The sequence below is a fragment of the Sciurus carolinensis genome, chromosome 2 (assembly GCF_902686445.1).
Source record: "Sciurus carolinensis chromosome 2, mSciCar1.2, whole genome shotgun sequence".
Lineage (NCBI taxonomy): Eukaryota > Metazoa > Chordata > Mammalia > Rodentia > Sciuridae > Sciurus > Sciurus carolinensis.
This window is the reverse complement of record NC_062214.1, coordinates 8,122,697-8,143,015: the sequence shown is the minus strand read 5'-3', so window position 1 is coordinate 8,143,015 and position 20,319 is coordinate 8,122,697. Positions and strand designations below refer to the sequence as shown.

The 20,319-nt window shown below is 47.2% G+C and overlaps 1 long non-coding RNA gene across 2 annotated transcripts; it reads left to right on the top strand.

Annotated features, from left to right (window-relative positions):
* Positions 1-11,217: 11,217 nt before the first annotated feature.
* LOC124977968 (uncharacterized) lies at positions 11,218-19,412 on the top strand. Of its 2 annotated transcripts, none has more exons than XR_007107294.1 (3): positions 11,218-11,281; positions 11,699-11,811; positions 18,906-19,412. It is a non-coding gene; the product is annotated as an uncharacterized LOC124977968 (long non-coding RNA). The 2 variants fall into 2 exon arrangements; XR_007107295.1 differs by lacking the exon at positions 11,218-11,281 and adding an exon at positions 11,502-11,614.
* Positions 19,413-20,319: the final 907 nt, after the last annotated feature.

Here is a 20,319-nt window from a genome sequence, read left to right as displayed (position 1 = left end):
CTTAATTTTTGGGTAAATTCACCTAGAGTTGGACCACCAAGGCTTCCGGGCTTCTGGCTAGGCCATTAGTGGAAGTCGCTCATTTCATCTTTACCAACAACTGCCAGTCCATGTAGATAAATAGTGTAGACAAGGAAACAATGTTTTGATCCAAACAATACAGAGGAGCTTGGCAGTATGCCTCCTTAACACAGCACCTTATATTTGCACTGTACTGTTAAAAGGATTTTACAGATACATTTATCTTAAAGTGACTCTTCCAGGCAGAAAGGAGAAATGGAGATTAGGAAAGGGTGACTCAGAAGAAACCACGACCTTGCCAAGGTCACACAGTCTGCCCCTGGCAGAGCTCCCGCTCGGGGCCCAGGGTGAGGGCAAAGGGAGCTGGCCCTTCCGCTCCTGTCTTGCCCTGGGAAACCAGGACCCCGAGATCCTAGGCCTTGCTTTTATCTTAAACCTGTGCTCTTAACTCCTGGAACTCTAAAGGAATGTTAGCATCTGTCTCTAGTCCCTACCTTGAAGATCCATGTCCTTTTTCACAACAGGGGAAGTACCTGTTTGAGAAGGAAGTGGTCAGGAGCTCAGGGTTGGTATAAAATGGCTTCCTCTGAAGTATTCTGGTATTATTTCATCCCAACTCCTCCCCCAAATCCCAGACTGAACCTTTCTCATTCACTAAGGTCAGCCATGATCACCAGTGATTTCTGATTTCCTTCGTGTGTGTTATTTTTTCACATTTTACACAGGGACGTAGTGTTGGGTATTTTTGTGTTTTTGTCCATTAGGGAAACATTACTTTAAAAACCGTGTTATCACTTCTGTGTAATTTACGTGGTGTGGCTCACCCAGTGGGTGGCGATTACCAGCAGGGTAGGGAAAACGCTGCAGAACTTTCTGACAAACAGGGGACTGTGTTTGGAACTCGGCCACTTGGAAGACGCCGGGGAAACACTGGCTAGGAGTCGCCGCCCCGGGACGTCTTTCTCGAGGGTTTTCTTAAAACACCCTGGGAGCCTTTGCACGTCCGTTCTGGTTCTACAATCTCGGGGCGAGGCACGCGAGTGGTGTCGGGAGAGCTCGGCTCATGACTCAGCTAAGTCCCTGGCTCTGCCCTCCTGCTGCTGCCGGGCTGGGAGGAGCCCACAGTCCCCTCTCCCTCCCTGGCATCTTCTCTAGGCCCAGGAGTTGTCTCCTGTGAACGATTTCATTTTCAAAATATGTCAAAGGAAACTTTGTTCTTCAGAAAATGATTTCCTCCCCCACTGGCTACAAATCCCTCCCTCTGGAGCCTGGTTTCCTTATCTGTTCCTTGCAGAGCAGTGGCCATTTTGGGGCAGGGGCAGCTGAGGGCGACTCACACCCTGATGGTGGCAAACACGACAGGCAGCACCCACCACGTCCCCTGCATGGCCTAAGAGTCCCTATGGACCAACTCAGGGATGCTCACTGCAGCCGCTGAGCGTGTCCTCATTCACAGAGGAGGAGACCAAGGCACAGAGATGTTCACTAACCTGCCCCAGATCACACAGCTAAGCCTGCTCTGCCTCCAGCTATTCACAGCAGCCTGCAAACCTGCCGCGAAGACTGCAGGCTGGGATTAGCTCCCTGACCCCTGTCCTAGAGGCAGAATTATTTTTCTAACCTACAGAGGTGTAGGTGAAAGTCAGGGAGTCTCTCTATAGGGACAGATGGAGTAGAAAATCGGAGCCCACTGAGAAAGGGAAGGTGTGCAATCCGATCTCTGCCAACGCCTTATTTTTACTCCTTGATATTTCCTGTGACTCTAGGAGCCCATTCGGTGGGGGCATCACAAACACAGTGGCTTCTGGGCCAGGTCAGCTCAGCCAGGAAGTCCAGCATGCATTTAAGAGTGGGTGTTAGATGGCTCTGGATAAATACGTTTATTTCAATCCATTTTCAATGTTTATAGAACTCAAACCATAAAAAGTTACAACTTGGAGGAATGTATTAACTGGCTGAAGGACTCAGAGTTTCCATCTTAAAAAGCAGCAATGAACAAGCAAATAGAAACAAAACACAAACATAACAAACAAGTTAGAGCCAGCCCTAAGGCCTGGGGGCATATATATTTTGCTTCATTATATTTTCTAGTTACTCAGCCACAAAGAAAAGTTGTTTCATCTTTTATATATTTTAAATATATATGAAAACATATTTGCATAGCTATATGAATAATATGAATATTTATCATACATTTTTTAATATGAGATTTCCCCCTTCTTTCTTTCTTTTCCATTTGTGTGTGTGTGTTTGTGTGTGTGTGTGTGTGTGTGTGTGTGTGTGTTACTAGATTGAACCCAAGACATTCTATCACTGACCTACATCTTCAGCCCTTTTTATTTATTATTTGGAGACAGTCTTGCGAAATTGTTAAGGCTGATCCCCAGCATGCAATCCTCCTGCCTCAGCCTCCTGAGTTCCTAGTATTACAGCCATGGCCACCACACTTGACTTGAGAAATATTTTTCAGTCTTTAAATATGCGTATTATGGAGCTGGGCATGGTGGCACATACCTGTAATCCCAGCGCTCCAGAGGCTAACAAGTTTGAGGCCAGCCTCAGCAATTTAGCAAGCCTCTAAGCAACTTAGTGAGACCCTGTCTCAAGGTGAAAAAAAAAAAATCGGGGATTTGGCTCAGTGGTAAAGCACACCTGGGTTCAATCTCCAGTACCCTTACTTAATTAATTAAGTATAGTATGGTAAATATGTCACTTTTTATAGAACAATACTGAATATCAACAAACTGCACATAGAAAAAAAATCTCCTTTCATGGAGAAGTCATGATTTTTCAATGTCCTCATTCTGAACCCAAGTAATGATTCATGATGAAATAGAAGCACAATTAAGTTAAGTTTTACCCACATGGACTTCATAACATTCCCTGGAAGCTTCGTTTTTTTGGACCAAATCCCTAATACCAGTTCTGTTCTTATGATTTATCTCTTCCTCCTTCTAAAGGGGAAGTGAAAAATGAAAGGCACAGTTTTTACACACACACACACACACACACGGTTGTTTTTTTTTTTTTTTTTTAATGCAGCTACATGAAATACTGCTGTGCAATTTTAACAAGACAAAGAAAAACTCTTTCTGGAAGAGCACAGCCCGATGCGGGTGTCAGCACCTGCCTCTGCACGGTTGCTCAAGGTGAGGAGCAGGAGCCAGCGCCTAGACAGGAGTGGAGAACTCGGAGCTCTGATCTGCAGGTTCTCATCTTACAACCCAGTGTCCACCCCACAAGAGGGAGTTTAAACGATTTTATTGCATGAAAGAGTTCAGTGACTGCCAGGTGCAGCGGCACGCGTCATGAGCCCCACAGCTCCAGAGGCTGAGTACTCTTGAGCCCAGGAATTTGTGGCCACCCTGGGCAACAGAGCAAAATCCTGTCTCTGAAAAATAAATAAATAAATAAAAGAGCTTATTTCCTCCTCATGAAAAATAAACTTGGAGGCAGTTAATCAAGGACATTCCATCAAACCAGGAACTGGACTCCTCTCTTCCTGTCTCAACATCATTTCCTCCAGCTTATGCCTCATGATCCAACATGGCTGCTAAGGCTCCAGCTACCAGACTATAGTGCAAGAAGCGAAAGGATAGTTGGAGATCAGAAGAAAAGATGTGTCTCTTTAAAGGCATTTTTTGTGGGGGATGTGGGGGTGGATCTGGAGATCAAACCCAGGGCTTCCTGGATGCTAGGCAAGCACTCTACCACTGAGCCACATCCCAGTCTAAAGACACTTTCAAGAAGTCAAATATGCCACTTCTTAAAAATATTGCAGAATGGTGTCACGTGGCTATTCTTGGGGCAAAGAAATCTTGGAAACATCACTTTTTGTCTGTGTGGGCATTCATCATCTCCAAGTTGGGGCTTTATAACTGAGGAGGAAGAGAAGACAGATATGGGATAAACAGGGACCCCTCTCCTGGCAGCCAGTTTGCTCTGTGGACACTGTGGACAGTGGGACAGGTTCCAGCCCTAAAGGAAGCTGGTAACATGGGTCTAACTGTGATTTTTGTAAAAGCATTGCTTTATTTCACTTAACACTCTAATAATACTTTTATAATTCATGACTTTTAATTTATAAATTTCAGAGTAATAACAGATCTCAATAAAGAAGAAAGACACGAACATAGAACCAGTTAAGTAGTTGTTTTAAACTTTTTTTTTAAAAAAGTACAAACACTTTTAAGCAAATACAAAAGTAGAAGAGCAGAATAAACCCTCATCTACTGTCTCAATCCATTTTATTCTGCTGTAACGGAATATCTGAGATGGGGGAATTTATAAAGAACAGAGAAGGGCAAGGCACGGTGGCACATACCTTTACTCCCAGTGGCTCGGGAGGCTGAGGCAGGAGGATCGTGAGTTCAAAGTCAGCCTCAGCAAAAGTGAGGTGCTAAGCAACTCAGTGAGACCCTCTCTCTAAATAAAATATAAAATAGGGCTGGGGATGTGGCTTAGTGGTTGAGAGTCCCTGAGTTCAATCCCTAGTAACACCCCCCCAAAAGAAAAAAAAAAAAAAAAGAACAGAGAGGTTATTAGCTGGGGACAGTGACCCATGCCTGTAATCCCGGAAATTTGGGAGGCTAAAGGAGAATCATAAGTTTGAGGCCAGTCTGTGTACTCTGTCTCAAGACAAAAATAAAAAGGGCTGAGAACGCAGCTCAGTGGTAGAGAGCCCCTGGGTTCTATCCCTAGTTCTCCCCCAACCAAAAACCCCCATTCTATTTGCAAATCCAGGCTATACGCCTCCTTTGCCAACCCCGGGATCTCAGGGGAGCTCTCCCACTGAGCTACATCTCTAGTCCTTCTGACTTTACTTTTTTATTTTAAGACAGGTTCTCACTAACTTGCTGAGGTTGACTTTGAACTTGCAATTCTCCTGCCCCAGCCTCCAGAGTAGCAGGAATTACAGGTGTGCGCTACAGTGCCAGCGGCTGCCGGCACCCAAGATGGGCAGCAATCCCCTCAGGAGGGGAAGCCCTCAAGACCCAAAAGCCTCGACCCATCGTATAGTTTAATGATGATCAACTCATGATCCCCTGCTGTAGTCTGAACCCCATTCCCTGCTCTAGATCTTTGTTTTTTTTTTTTAATTGGAGATTGAACCTGGGGTGTTTAATCATTGAACCACATCCTCAGTCCTTTTAATTATTATTTTGACACATCTTGCTAAATTGCTTAAGGCCTGGTTAAATTGCTGAGGCTAGCTTTGAACCTGTGATCCTCCTGCCTCAGCCTCCCGAGTGGCTGGGATTACTAGTTTATATCAACTTGATGAAATTTCTAGATATCATAAAATTTCATCTGCTGACATTTTAGATCTCTAAAAAATAGGGACTCTTTTTTTTTTGTTACCCGGCGTGGAACCCAGGGGCACTATACCTCTGAGCTACATCTCCACATCCCCAGTCCTGTTTATTTTTTATTTTGAGACAGTCTCAGTTGCTACAGACCTTGCTAATGGCCTTGAACTCGTGATCCTCCTGCCTCTGCCACCCAAGCTGCTGGGATCACAGGCAGGCCCCATTGTGCCATTGCACCCAGATTGTAGGACCCTTTTCAAAAGCATAATCACCGTCAGGGTGTGGTGTCACCTATCTGTAAGCCCAGCTACTGAGCAGGCTGAGGCAGGAAGATCTCAAGGCTGAGGCCAGCCTCAGCAACTTCGTGAGACCTTGTTTCAAAATAAGAAATTAAAAGGGCTGGAGATGTCACTGAGTGGTAAAAGTGCCCCTGGATTCAATCCCCAGTTAAAAAAAAAAAAAAAGTTGATCATGGTCACACCTCACAAAGTAAGCAGTGAGTCTCGAACAGCACCAGCGACATCACAAGTGTTTAAATTTCCCTGATGGTCTCCTGGATCTGTCAAAAATTCATTCTTTTGAATAAGAATCCAGACAAGGTCCCCAGGCTACAGTGGGTTGGCACCTTCTGGGCCCCTTCCCACCAACAGCTGCGTCAGGCCTCACAGTAGCCACTAGTCACAGGTGGCTATTTAAATGTGAATAAGTTAATATTAATATAATTAAAAATCCAGTCCTGCAGCCACACAGGACTCACCTCAACTGTTCAGTAGCGGCCTGCGGCCGGTGCCTCTGTCCTGGACGTACAGATGGACAGCACCCCACCGACAGCTCCGCTCCTTCCAGCATCGGGCGATCCTTGCTGTTGCCTCCTCTCCCTACGGTTTTCCTGTTCAAGAAACTGGGGTGGATGTCTGTGATGACCCCACCTTTTAAACTCAGGCGAAGCCACCCCCTGTTGTCACTGAGTGTGTCGCTCTGTTCTCTGTGGTCCAGGTAGACCAGGAGTCCGCCTCGACCACACAGGGGTGGCTCCCGGGTGATTAGACAGCAGGGAACCCAGGTCTGCGTAGGGCGTTAGAAAGCGGGCTGAGAGAGCCAGCTCTGGACGGATCTACGCCAGAACATCAGGGCAGTTATTGGGGGAAAACGGAACGATGCTATTTTTAAATTTTATTATTATCATTAGGGTACCAAGGATATGGACCCAGGTGTGTGTGACCACTGAGCCACATTCCCCCGCCCTTTTTATCTTTTATTTCGAGACAGGGTCTTGTTAACTTGCTTAGGGCCTTCACAAGTTGCTGAGGCCTGGAACTTGCGATCCTCTTGCATCAGAGGCATGCGCCACCATATCTGATTGATGTTATTTTTTGTTTTGTTTTTGCTGATCTATGTTTTATTGCGTTTTTTGTAGAAAAGATGTCTTCCTAATGAAAAAGAAGCAATGGCTGCTCTTTATTGCAAACAATGTATAAACCTGTGTGGAGAGTCACTCACATTAGCTCAGGGACCCCAGTGACAGTTCCATGCGGTGACTGCCATTTCCACACTGAGTGAATTCTCAGAAAGATCAGGTAACTTGCCCAAGGCCACACGGAGGCATTGCACTGAGCCGGATCTTGCGTGTGTGCGTGTGTGCGTGTGTGCGTGTGGTACTGGGAACAGACCCAGAGCTTTGCACACGGCAGGCGAGAGCCACGATCTACTCAGCAGCACCTTTATTCAATTATTTATTGACCCTTCTTTTTTTTTCTTCACTAAGTTGCCCAGGCTGGCCTTGATTTCACAATCCTCCTGGCTTGGCCTCCTGAGTAGTTGGGATTACAGGTGTGTGTCACTGAGCCCCGCTGATTTTTACATTTCTGTTTTCTTTCTTTTATTGGTGTTTGTGGGGCTGGGACTTGAACCCAGGGCCCCGTGAATGTGGGGTGAGCACTCTTCCCCAGAGCTGCACCCCCAGCCCGACCTCTTTAAATGGTTGGGGAAAAGTCAAAGGAAGACTGTTTTATACACCTGAACATCACATGAAGTTCCAATACAGTATTCGTAGGTGGCTTTATGGGAACACAGCGAGTTTGTGTCTGTGTACTTATTGTCTGTGGTTGCTTCTCCCTGACAGTGGCAGAGTTGAGTGTTTGTAGCAGAAAGCTGGTGGCCCACAAGGCCTAAAAGATTTACCTTCTGCCTCTTAGCAGAAAATGTTTGCTGACTCCTGCCCTCAGGTATCAGGTGAAGAGACACCTGAAATAGGTGATGGAGCAAGTCTTGCCTTTATCTGGGGTATATCTAAGCAGATATCATAGCGGATGCAAAGGTCCTGTGGTAGGATCGTGTCTGCTATGTTCCTGGCAAGATAAGGAGCTCATTGTGACCAGGGCAGAGTGGCAAGGCCAGAAAGCAGGGAGGATCAGGACATGTACCATCCATGATAAGAGTTTTGGCTCCTAGCCCAGGGAGATGGAAGCCTTGGCAGTTTTGAGGTGATGGGTGATAAAATCTGGCTGGGAGTTGGAGCTCTTTTTATTTATTTATTTATTTAGTTTGTTTGTTTGTTGGTACTGGGGACTGAACCCACCACTAAGCTATGTCCCCATCCCCTTTGAGACAGGATCTTGCTAAATTGTCGAGGCTGGCCTTGTACTGGTGATCCTCCTGCTTCTGTCTCCTGAGTAAGCTGGTACTCTAGGCGTGTGCCATTGGTCACTGCTGGAGCTATTTTAAGAACAGACCAAAGCTGGCTCTGGTGGCATGTGCCTGCAGTCCCACCTACTTCAGAGATGAGGCAGGACAGCCAGGTATGGTGGTGCAAGACTGTGACTCCGGAGGCTGAGGCAGGAGGATGGCAAGCTGGAGGCCAGCCTTAGCAACTCAGCAAGACCCTATCTCTAAATAAAATATAAAAAGGACTGGGGATGTGGCTCAGTGGTTAAGTGCTCCTGGGTTCGAGGCAGGAAGACTGCTTGAGCCCAGGTTGAGGCCAGCCTGGGTGGCACCGGAAGGCTTCCACTACAAAAATCACAGGGGAGGCTAGGCACGAAGTGCTCGCCTACCATGCAGGAGATCTAGTGGGTTTCATCTCACCCAAGGAGAAAAACGCTGGGAAACAGAACGAGGAAAGAAGAGACTGAAAAGGGACAGGGAAAGAGTGAAGCCAGCGGGAGGGCGGGGTATCTGAACCAGCGAGGGGACGGCCACCCCCTGGGACTCTGGGCACTCTCTGAAGCAGAGTCAGCAGGTTCGCTGTGGAGTGGACCAGGAAGAGGTGGCTGGGGAGACCCAGAGGCTTTGAGGCTGAGCCTGTCAATGCGGAATTTTCTTCACTGGAGCCGGGAAGCCTGTCGGGGCTGCAGGCTGGGGGGCGCAGGCTGGGCGGTGGAGGCCAGGGTGCTCCTGGAGGCCCCAGGCTGGAGGACCTTCCGGCAGTGGAGGGCAGCTGTCCAGTGAGACGCTGGTTATGGAGGGACCCAGGAGAGTTCCTGCCTTGGGATGTGCACGTGGAAGTCATCGTGGGTCACCGCACTGGGCGGTGACGTGGCAGCGGGTGGGAGGGACAGGACCGTGTACCTGGGGACGCCTGTGACCTCTCCCCTTTGCCTAGCAAAGCCCTCATGGCCTTCCTGCCCGCCGGACCCTTGCTGATCTCCAGTCCTGCCCTCCTGGCCCAGCGGTGGCCCCTGCCCTGCCCTGCCTCTGCTCTGACTGGCAGTCCAGGGCAGCCCGGCCCTGGGCCCTGTTCCCTCCATCGGCGCCAAGCTCTGCTGCCTGGAGACTCCTGGCGGGGAGGCCCACTTAGCCCAACGGCCTGCAAACACCAGTGTGGCAGAACCTTCCCGAGGCCCCAGCCCGACGGCCTAACTCGCCTGGACTTGACTTTCCTCTCTGCCCGATTCTCACCTGCAGTGTGGGGCCTGCCTGCTCCGCTGAGACGCGGGCTCCTTGAGGACCGGGACTTGGTCTCACTCTTGAACAACTCTTCGCCCCAGCAGCGCTCAGATACCAGCTAGGTCGTCCAACAGGGCGTCCTCTGTATTCTCTGCGCTGAGCCTAGCGGGCGACCACCAAACCCTGGGCAGCGCACAGGCTTGGACCTCGCTGCCAGGCTTCCACACTGGACCAGCACCCGGTCCCAAGGGGGACCTGGGCAGGGACTCCGCCTCTTCCCTGGGGGGTAGGACGAAGCACCCCGAGTTGTGCAGCTTTATTTTTTAGATTATTATTATTATTTTTAGTTTAGATATGAATTGATTCCAGAAGAGAGGCCTGGGGGTTATTTACACGACCAGAGCTTTCCCACCCTGGCGGGGTGGCAGCTTCCACAGCGATTTATTTTAGTCTATAGACTTCCCTAGAGCGTCACCGTCCCTAAACCTTGCCTTCCAGCACCGCTGTTCTGTGGGAGAAGGACTTCCCACCTTTTCCACAACTGGTTGAATCTCCCCACCCTTTTCCTTTCCATTTTATTTTTTGCGGGGCTGATTCTGAAGTAGAGTGCATCCCCGGCGAGCGCTCCACCACACCGCCAACCATTTCAAAAAAAAAATTTTTGTTGTTGTTATTTTGAGGCGGTGTCTTGATCGGTGGCCAAACTGGCCTCGAACTTGCGATCCTCCTGCCTCAGCCTCGCCGGGATGTCTCTCCATCCTTTCTTCAGAGCCTGATCCCACCGGATCCCAGGGCCCTGCTGTTGCCTGCAACACTCTTTCTTAAGATATTTCCGAAGGGCTAGGCCTCCCTTGGTTAGTCTCAGCTACACTCCTTTCTACCAAAACTCCCTCCAAGAGCCAGGGAGCTTCAGAGGGGATCCGGCTGTGGAAGTATAAACTGGGTGGGAACGGGTCACCCTCGGACACGCCCCTGCCAGGGCTCACCTGCCCCATGCGCGGGGAGAGGCTTCCTCCTCTAGGTTTGGCAGACACATTTTGGTATTTTCCGGCGTGGGTGAAGATACATCCGCCAGGACCCGACCTCTTCCCAGAGTGATCCCAGTTACAGCCGAAGGGACCTTCTGTAGGATTCTGCCAAAAGGGAGACTCGGCTTTCTTTGGTTCCTAAAAGCAGGTTTAAAAAAAAAAAAAAAAAAAAAAAAAATTAGCAGTTATGTTGACAGTGTAGAACTTAGAATGGGACCTTGCTCAAACCAGAGGGGATTTCTGTTCCGATGCGGCTGTCAGGGTGAATCGCGACACCCGACATCGGTCAAGCCTCCAGAAATGGCCAGCGTGAAGGGTGGACACCGCAGGCCAGGACCTGGCTGAAGACTGATGTACTACTATGGGCTCCTCCAGGGTGTCAGGGGTGCCTCACCCGGCGAGATGCTACGGGTGGAGGAAAAGGGACGTGGGGGCAGGTGGTGAAGAAGGAGGTACACAGGAACTTTCTGCACGCTGTTTAGTTTTCTGTTGACCTCAACAGTTCCTTTAAAAAAAAAAAAGTCTATTAATAAAAAAAAAAAATAATAAGGAGCAAGTTCTGCACTTGTTTAATGAGTGCAGAACTCGGGCGTTAGATGACTTTGCATTTCACTGCTGCCTGATTGGAAAGAGAAACATATTTAGGCACAGGCTGGATCTTAGACGGGAATCGACGGCTGTCACCGTCTAATTGGAAATCCCTCCACTGGGCAGCATGTGGCTTTGCTGGTTTTCTGGGTTTGGGCTTGTTTTTGCCTTGCTGGGGACGAGCCCATGGCCTGTGCATCTCTGCCACTGAGCAGGGCCGCAGTCCTCTCTTACTTTTTAATGTTAGTCTTTTGTTATTCCAAAGAAAACTCTCTTTGAAGCGCACGGGCTCTTAAAAGACAATATCAAACGTTTCAACAACTGACAAACCTCAGACTTCCTGTACTTGGGTAGCTCGCAGCCTTCTCTTCCTCCTGCTTTAATTTGTTAATGATCTCTGGGGCCACAGGCGTGTCTGCAGCAGTTTCTAAGTAGATCAGTGGATCAAAGGTGAGTCTTCACTAAGTAATCAGTGTGATTTCACCCGTGTAGCGAGCTATTAAAAACAGAGCTGCGGGTTTTTCAAGGACGACCAGGTATTGATTTGGCAACTGAAAGCTCCTGTGCCCGGCCAGCCTCGCCCAGTCACCCCTTGGTCCGTCTCCCTCCACACACTCCTGGAAGGCTCCCCACACGCCCGCCTGCCTTCAGAAAGCAAGACCACTGTTATAAATCAGCAGCGAGGGAAGAGAAACCGCCTCCTTTCTTTGACAAGCATTTTTAAAAAGGAGATTTATGTTCCCGTGTTTAATTGATTGTTCCTCCTGATCATTACACCTTTAGGTGATTTTTTTTTTCCCTTTAAGAACATGTTTCTTATGTAATTTGTTTTGCATTTCTGGAATGAGGAAACTTTTCTGTTGACAGTGTTGTTAAAATCTAGACAAGGCGCCGCTGTGATGGATCACCCCCAGCCGTGGAAGGAAGTGATTCACCCCAGTGCAGGGAGCTGAGGGTGTCCCTGAGCCGACTGCAAGCAGGTAGGTTCCTGGCTACCTGCACACACCAGGCACCAGGGCGTGTCCCCTTGGTCCTCACCTCCAGAGCCCCCCCCCAGCTCAGTAGGCTCCCAGGGTGTCCTTCGGTTCTGTTTCCTTTGTCCCAGTAACAAGATGCTGGGAACTAGTCCTCCATTTTAATTTTGAAAAGAAACCTAGGAAAGTGAGATTTTTAATTAGCCATATCTGTTTACATGGATCTTCCCGAGGTATTATGTTTGCATTTTGTACTTACTTTTTTTTGTTGTTTTAGTACCAGGGATTGAACCCAGAGGCGCTGAACCCTGGGGCTTAACCGCTGAGCCACATCTCCAGTCCTTTACTGTCTAGTTTTTTATTTTGAGACAGGGTCTTGCTGAGTTGCTTAGGGTTTGCTAAATTGCTGAGGCTGGCTTGGAACTTTCGATCCTCCTGCCTCAGCCTCCCAAACCACTGGGATTACAGGCCTGTGCCTCTATGCCCAGCTGTACTTATATTCTTATTTAAACCAAAAACATGTGCTGCAAACCAAACACATTCATCACCAGTAAAAAGATGTCAAACAGTAAAAACAAAATAGTGGAGAAATAAAAGTTAAAAATACACATTTTGTATTGTTTCCCTCTCCTTGTTTAAGTGAAGGCCTACCACAGATATACCCAAGTCACATTGTTCTTCCTTTATTTAATTTTATTTCAAAGTTTAAAATTGATCACTACGGGAGGAAAATCATCTGAATATTTTACACATTGAGATTTGAGTTGTTTTTATTCCACTTATTCTGCAGGGAAGCTGTCAGACTTGGTATATGTGTTTTGAATAAATACACTAATACCAGGCAGGGCCATGATAAGACTTTTGTGGAATTCTTCCTACAAAAAATAAACAGATAAAAATACACATGCTACCACTGCATTGATATAAAACCAAATATATTAAATATTAGAATATTTTCTACAACCTAAGGTTCATGTTTTTCTTCTGGTTTCTAAAATAACATTATTTATTTATTTACTTATTTATTAGTACTGGGGATTGAACACAGGGGTGTTTTACTACTGAGCTACATTCCCAGCCTTTTTTAATTTTTTGAGACAGGATCTCACTAAATTGCCCAGGCTGCCATTGAACTTAGGATCCTCCTGCCTCAGCCTCCTCAGTAGCCAAGATGACAGGTATGAGTCACTGTGCCTAGCTTCTTCCAATTTTAAAAGACATTAAAACTTTTGGACTGGGGTGTGTCTTGGTGGTAGAGCACTTACCCAGCATGCAAAATGCACAGGGGACTGGATTTGATGTCTAATGAGAGAAAACATTTTTTTTTTTTTTTTTTTTGGGTAAACCTCTAAAATCATTGGGGATCCCAGACATGGTGACTGGGGTGTCTAATGGAAAAATGCATCCTGGAGGAAGGGCATTTTATAGACATAAATATTAAATACTCATATAATCTGAAGATGAGTGACCAAGTTAAAGAAAAAAAATATCAAAGGGCCCGGAGGTGTAGGTCAGTGACAGAGCACTTGCCTAGCATGCATGAAGTCCTGGGTTCCATCTCCAGCAAAGGAAAAATAAAAAGGGTGGAAAGTTCCAGTTAGACTAGAGGAATAAGTTTTAGTGCTCCATCTCTCTGCATGATGACAAGAATTGATAGTTCTGGGATAATGGATGTACCAATGACTCTGATCTGATCCTTACACACTATACATATTAGGTGCTTACATACATGCATTTATTTACATATATATATATATATATATATATATATATATATATATTTCTTTTTTTCTTTTTTTTTTTTTTTTTGTACCAGGGATTGAACCCAAGGGCCACATTCCCAGCCTTTTTTATTTTTTTATTTTGAGACAGGATCCCACTCGATTGATTACTGTCTTGTTAAATTGCTGAGGCTGGCTTTGAACTTAAGATCCTCCTGCCTCAGCCTCCTGAGCTGCTGGGATTACAGGCGTGCAACATCACACCCAGCATATACATATATTGAAATGTCATGCTACACCCCATAAGTATATACAGTTGCTATGTGTCAATTAAAAATAAAAATATATTTTAAGAAGTGTATATTTCACTGGACATGGTGTTGCATGCCTGTAATACCAGCAACTCAGAAGGTTAAGGCTGGAGGATCACAACCTCAAGGTCAGCTTGGGCAATTTAGCAAGACCTGTCTCAAAAGAAAAAAACAAGCCGGGTGCAGTGGTACATGCCCGTAATCCCACAACTGAAGCAAGAGGATCTCGAGTTCAAAGCCAGCCTCAGCAACTTAGCAAGGCCTTAACAACTCAAGGAGACACTGTCTCAAAATTTAAAAAGCAGTGGGGAGGCTGGGGATATGGCTGAGTCAATTAGTACCTATGGATTTAATCCACAGTGCCAAAAAGTAAAAAAATAAAAAACAAAAAGGGCTGGTAGAGAGAGCAGGCCTGGGTTCAATTCCCAGTACTGCAACAACAAAACGAAGAATGAATATCTCAAATAGCCAGGTGAATAGGTTTTTAATGTTCTCACCACACAAAAATGACAGATTGGTGGTGATAGGTATGTTACTCAGCCCGATTCAATCTTTCCATGGTTTAAACCTGAATGAAAGTATCACATTGTACCCTGTACATATACACAATTGTTACTTCTCAATTAAACATAAATTTAAAGGGCTGGGGATGCAGCTCAGAGATGGAGTACTTGCTGAGCATGTGTGAGGCCCTGGGTTCAATCCGCAGTACCACAAATGCACAGAATTAAAATCTGTAAATGAATTGGCACAATTATGAAAAATAGTTGTACCCATTAAAATATATATATATACACTAAAAAGTTATTGAGTACTCAACATCAGAATACAAATGAATTATGGTAACTTTATTAAGTAGTATGTTACTCTACATCAAAAAATGTTTTTTCAATAGATAACCATTTGTTTTTCTGTTTGAAGTGCAAAAAATATTTTTAAATTGTTTTTTCCCATAGACTCAGTGAAGATTTGTGGAAATGGGCATTGATACATGTAGTGGGTAAACTAACATTGGCTTTTGGGAACTTTTTGGAAGGCACACTGGTGCTATCTATTGAAATACAAACTGCGAGGCACCATGGTGCAGGCCTGTAATCCCAGCAACTCAGGAGGCTGAGGCAAGAGGATCGCAAGTTCAAGGCCAGCCTCAGCAATTTAGTGAGACCCTAAGCAACTTAGCAAGACCCTGTCTCAAAATAAAAAATAAAAAGGGCTGGGGATGTGGCTCAGTGGTAGAGCAACCCTGGGTTCAATCTCTAGTACCAAGAAAAAAAAAAGAGAGAGAAAGAAATGAAAACTGTGTAAATTCTACTTCTAGGCATTTATTCTATAAATTCATTCTCATAAGTAAGAAATGTATTGAGATTTATATTCACACTTACATCTACACACACATATATATTGTATATATATTGTGTGTGTGTATATATTTATTTATTTATTTATTTATTTATTTTTGAAGTAGGGTCTTGCTGTGTTGCCCAGGCTGGCATCACAACGTGGGTTGCTATCAGGTTCAAGTGACCCTCCTGCCTCATTCTCTCAAGCAGCTGGAAGGTTCACACTACAGCATTTATCCTAGTGTACAAATAGGTAAGCACATAGATATTCATAGTAACATTGATTGTAAAAATTGAAAAAAGTTAAGCTCCATCAAGAGACTGGTTACATAAATGACAGATTCTTTACGCTATGGAATACTATGTAGTTATAAAGAATAATGTGGCATGAAATGACCTGGCTCAGTGACCAGAGCCGCATTACCTGTCAATTCCTAAACTAGTGGTTCTCAACCAGGTGCAATTTTTTTTTTTTTTTTTTTTTTTTTTTTGGTACTGGGAATTGAACCCAGGGGCACTTAGCCACTAAGCTACATCCCCAGACCTTTTTTATATTTTATTTAGATACAGGGTCTCCCTGAGTTGCTTAGGGCCTTGTTGCTGAGGCTGGCTTTGAACTTGTGAGTCTCCTGCCTCAGCCTCCTGAGCCACTGGGATTAGAGGCATGTGCCAGCGCCCAGCAACCAGGTGCACATTTGCCCTCCAGGGGACATTTGGCATGTCTCCAGGCTTGGCTGTGGCAGCTGAGAGGCTGGGTTGCTACCAGCGACAGTGTGTGGGGCATGAGAAATTGGGCAAGGTGTGCACCAATGACAACAGCAATAGCAAACATTTGTGTGGCACCTACTGCGTGCCGGAGGCTGCCACGTGTTCCACAGACACCGACTCCCCTGGTCCCCACAGCTGCGTTCTGAGAGGCTCCTACCACCGTCCTCATCTCGCCCAGGTGGCTGAGCTCCTGAGGTTAAGAGCTCAGCCGAGAGGTGGGGATTTGAATCCGGTCCCTGGGCTCAGGGTCCCTGCTCTGTGTCGCTGGGCCGTCCGCAGAGCGGGGTTTCTCTCTTCCTCTCTCTTTTCTTCTTTGCCACACTGGAGTCTGAAGCCAGGGCCTTACCTGTGTGAGGCCAGCGTGTGGTGCTCGGATTCCCTTCGGGCTTCCCAACTGGTCGCCCGCAGAGTCTTGGTGTCCAACGACCCATCCCAACCCGTTCTTGCCACAGTAGCCCTTTTTCCACAACACAGTCCCCATTCCTCGGCTTTCCTCAGATTCCTCGGCGACAGATTCTTCTTGCTGCCCAGAGTTCAGCTCTCAGCCTGAGGACAGCAGCAGGAAGAGGCCGGCTTCCTGCAAGCGCTTTGCCCTGTGTCACCTCCCAGCCCTGGATTAGATCTTGGTTGACTGAACCGGTTGCACAGATATTCTGGATCGGGGGGCCGTTTGAACACGGAATGGTACCAGACAAGGACAAGATCGAAGCCACGGAAAGGCAGAGACCTTCAGCTTAGGACACGAGGCACGGTCTCCTTTTGGTAAAAAACCGCCTGGGTAGCTGGCACAGTGGCACATGCCTGCAGTCCCAGCCCCTCGGGAGTCTGAAGCAGGAGGACAGCAAGTTCAAGCACAGCCTTAGTGACCTTGCCAGACCCGGTCTCAAAATAAAACATAAAAAAGGGTGGGAGATGGAGATCAGGCTCGATCCTCAGTACCTAAAATAAAACAGGAAAAAATAGCATCAGCCTCTATACAGACACATAGAAAAAGATCTGGATTCACGTGCAGTAAGGTGTGAAGGCTGATGCTTTTATTTTTTCATTATGGTTGAGCTATGTCTAGCCTTCTACACAATATGCATGTGCTGCCTTTGAAATACCAAGGGGTTATTTTTTAAAATCTACACAAAGTTGTTAATTTATTTTCCTTTCCAAAACATATTGATCTCCAAAGGCTAATTTTTTTTTAATAAAAATAGCCTGGAGCATTTATGTGATAAAATCCAGGTTTCTCACTTAGGGTCACAAGATGTCCTGGGACCCCTGGGACTCGTCACTGGGGGCGTCGCACGCGGTGCTCCTTTGGTTTGACATGGACCCGCAACTGGAAATCACCCTGCCTGGTTCCGTCACTCATTCGCTCACTCCTCAGGGATTTTCTGAGCACTTCCCCTGTGCCCAGTGCCATCCTGGACACATAAGTGGGACAGAACCTCTGCCTTCCTGTAACTGCACATGATTCAGGTTTCCATGGGAAAGAGCGGATGATAAACGGCTCCTCCACACAGGTTTCAGGTGAGAGCACAACTCTGAGGGAAAGCAGAAACCGGGGAGCGGGGGTTCAGTAGACAGATGGGTTCACAGTCTGGGAGTCAGGGCAGAGGACTGAACTCCAGGAGGGAGTCCTCAGCAAGTGACAGCAGTGTAAAGCCACCTGACCAGGTGATGTCATGGGGCAGGGAAGGGGAGTCTTTTGTATCTGAGAGTGCTCAGGAGGACTGAGGAACACCCTCTGCCCACGTTTTTGACACAGACAAATAAGGAGAGGGGGAGGGAGGGAGAGAGAGAGAGAGAGAGAGAGAGAGCAGAGGCAGGAAACCAGCACTGGAGAGGCCATGAGGCTGTGGACGGAATGCCAGCCAGCCCAGGGCCTCGTCTCTAGCGCAAGGTGTTAACTGGGAGGCTTGTGGGTCAAAAGCTCTGGGCATCTCTCTGCTGGTACCAAGGGGGCTGGGGAGCCCAGGCCTCCTTCCCCACTCAGGCTGGGGTGAGGCTACCCCACCTGCCCTCAGGGGAAGCGGGAGGAGAGGGTCAGGGATGTGGTCTCCTCCACACAGACGAGACATCAGGAGGGAAGTGCCCCCCGCAGGAACCCCCAGCAACATTTCCCAGTCCCTCTCTCTTGCCTTGGGAGGGGACGCCTCTCTATCACAGTCACACCCCTAGAAACCTCCCTTATGCACCTCATCACAAGAAGAGGCCACATTTATCATCTAATGATTTTCTTTCTTTTTCTTCTTGTGTGTGTGTGCGGGGGTTGAACCAAGGGACCCTCTACCACTAAGTCACAATCTCAGTCAGTGCTTTTCATTTTTTGTGACAGGGTCTTGCTAAGTTATCTGGTCTGGCCTCAAACTTGAAATCTCTTGCCTCAGCCTCCCAGGTCTCTGAGGTGACAGGCCTGTGCCCCCTAAAGACTTCCAGCCAGACTCCATGCCCAGCATGCTCTCCTGGGTCAGCTCCGTTGGTCCTTCCTGGGCTGCAGATATTCTGCCTATCCATGGTGCAGATGTGGGGGTGAGGCAGAAGAGGCTAGGCCATTTGCTGGTGGTCTTCCAGGGGGTCAGTGAGGAAGCTGGGGTTTGACTTTGCCCTCACCATTATTATTGGTGTTAGCAGGGAAGGCCCACTTCCAGAATAGGGAAAACATGGGTTCAAATCTCAGCTTTGATAGTCACTTGCTGTGTGTCCTGGGCTAAGATCCCCTTCTCTCCTGCTTCAGTTTCCCCATCTAAAATGTGCTGATGCAATAATAAGAGCTGTCCTTAATGGTGACCTGTGGCAGCTGCATGATTTAATGCCTCCAAAGAAGCTCTCAGCCTTTGTCACCCCCAGGCAAATCTGCACAGATGACCGGTTTTGCAAATAAAGCTTTATTGTTCCCTTGTGTAGTACTGGGGATTAAACCCAGGGGTGCTCTACCACTGAGCTACATCTCCAACCTTTTTCTTTTACAGATTTTGAGACAGAGTCTTGCTAAGTTTCTGATGCTGGTCTTGAACTTTCGATCCTCTGATCCTCCTGCCTCAGCCTCCACATCACCAGGATCCCAGAAGTGTACCACTGTCCCCTTCCACTGCTGTAAATAAAGTTTTATTAGTATAGTGCTTGCCTAGCATTCACAAGGGTTTAATCTCCAGTACCACAAAACGAACAAACAAAGTGTTTTGGAACACAGCTGTGCTCATTCAGTTATGTATAATTGGCTATGGCTGCTTTCCTGTGGCTAGCTGAGTAACTGAGATACAGACTATATGGTTCTTTAAACCTAAAATGTGTAATCTCTGAGGATTTATGGACCCTTTGATCTAAAATATTTACTACAGTCCTTTACTCCCCGGGGACTGTTTACATGTTAAGTAAACTCAAGGACAGAGATCAGTTCCTATTTATGATAACTTTTTTCCCTTAGATCCTTGCACATATTAGGTGCTTTATAAAATATGAAATTAGCATTCAGAGGAAACTGGTAAATCATGAAACTTCAGGAACATTTCCAATATCAAAGACCCCAATTTACATTTTCTTCCTTCTGAAGTTTCCGCTGTAAAGCAAGTCGTTAAATAAAAAAGCAGTGTCATTCGACTGGCTTGCCGTGGGGTTGGCTGGTGGGTGCCAGAGGGGACCAGCTTTGCTATCTTTGGTTACTTTGAAGCTGTCATGATCATAAGATGCGACGTAAATACATTCTGTAAACTTCAGAAAAGCTGAAGTAAGCTTTGGGAGCCGCCACAAAATAAAACAGGGCCCAGGACACTGTGGGGGCAGAGGACGAGTGGAGAGGAGGCAGAGGAACGCAAGGAGCCCTGAGTTCACCAGCCCAGCGCCGCTGAGCGCAGGCCTGTCCCCCCGCAGTGCCCAGCTCCGGGCCCTTCCAAGGACTGTGTGCTCCACGGGCATTTCGTTTTAAAGGGAGGAGGCTAATTTCCAAATGGACCCTCTCCAGAGGCAATTCCCAGATTCCCAAGAGAATGACCAGCTTCTCAGCCTTTCCAGAATACACGAGGCAAGGCAGACTGGTGTCCCCCAGCCCTGCAGGCCATGGGCTCACATTAACACGGGACAGAAAGAAGCAGGCCAAGCCTGCTTGTCTACACAGAGCCAAACACAGGGGCTGACCCTGGGTTCCAGCCCAGCATAAATAATGAATAAAAATAAAAACGAAAAAGTAAAACCCAGCTGTTGTTTGGTGATCGCCTCTTTCTTCACTTGGCGCAGGCAGCGGGGTGAGCGGCGCCCCCTGAACTGGCACGGCTTGCTGCCTGGCCCTGTGGACCACCATGCCTGACAGGTTTGGACATCTTGAATAGTCCATTGTACCCCAGTTCAGGGGTCCCTGAGCATCGAGGCGAACCTTGTTTGATACTGACC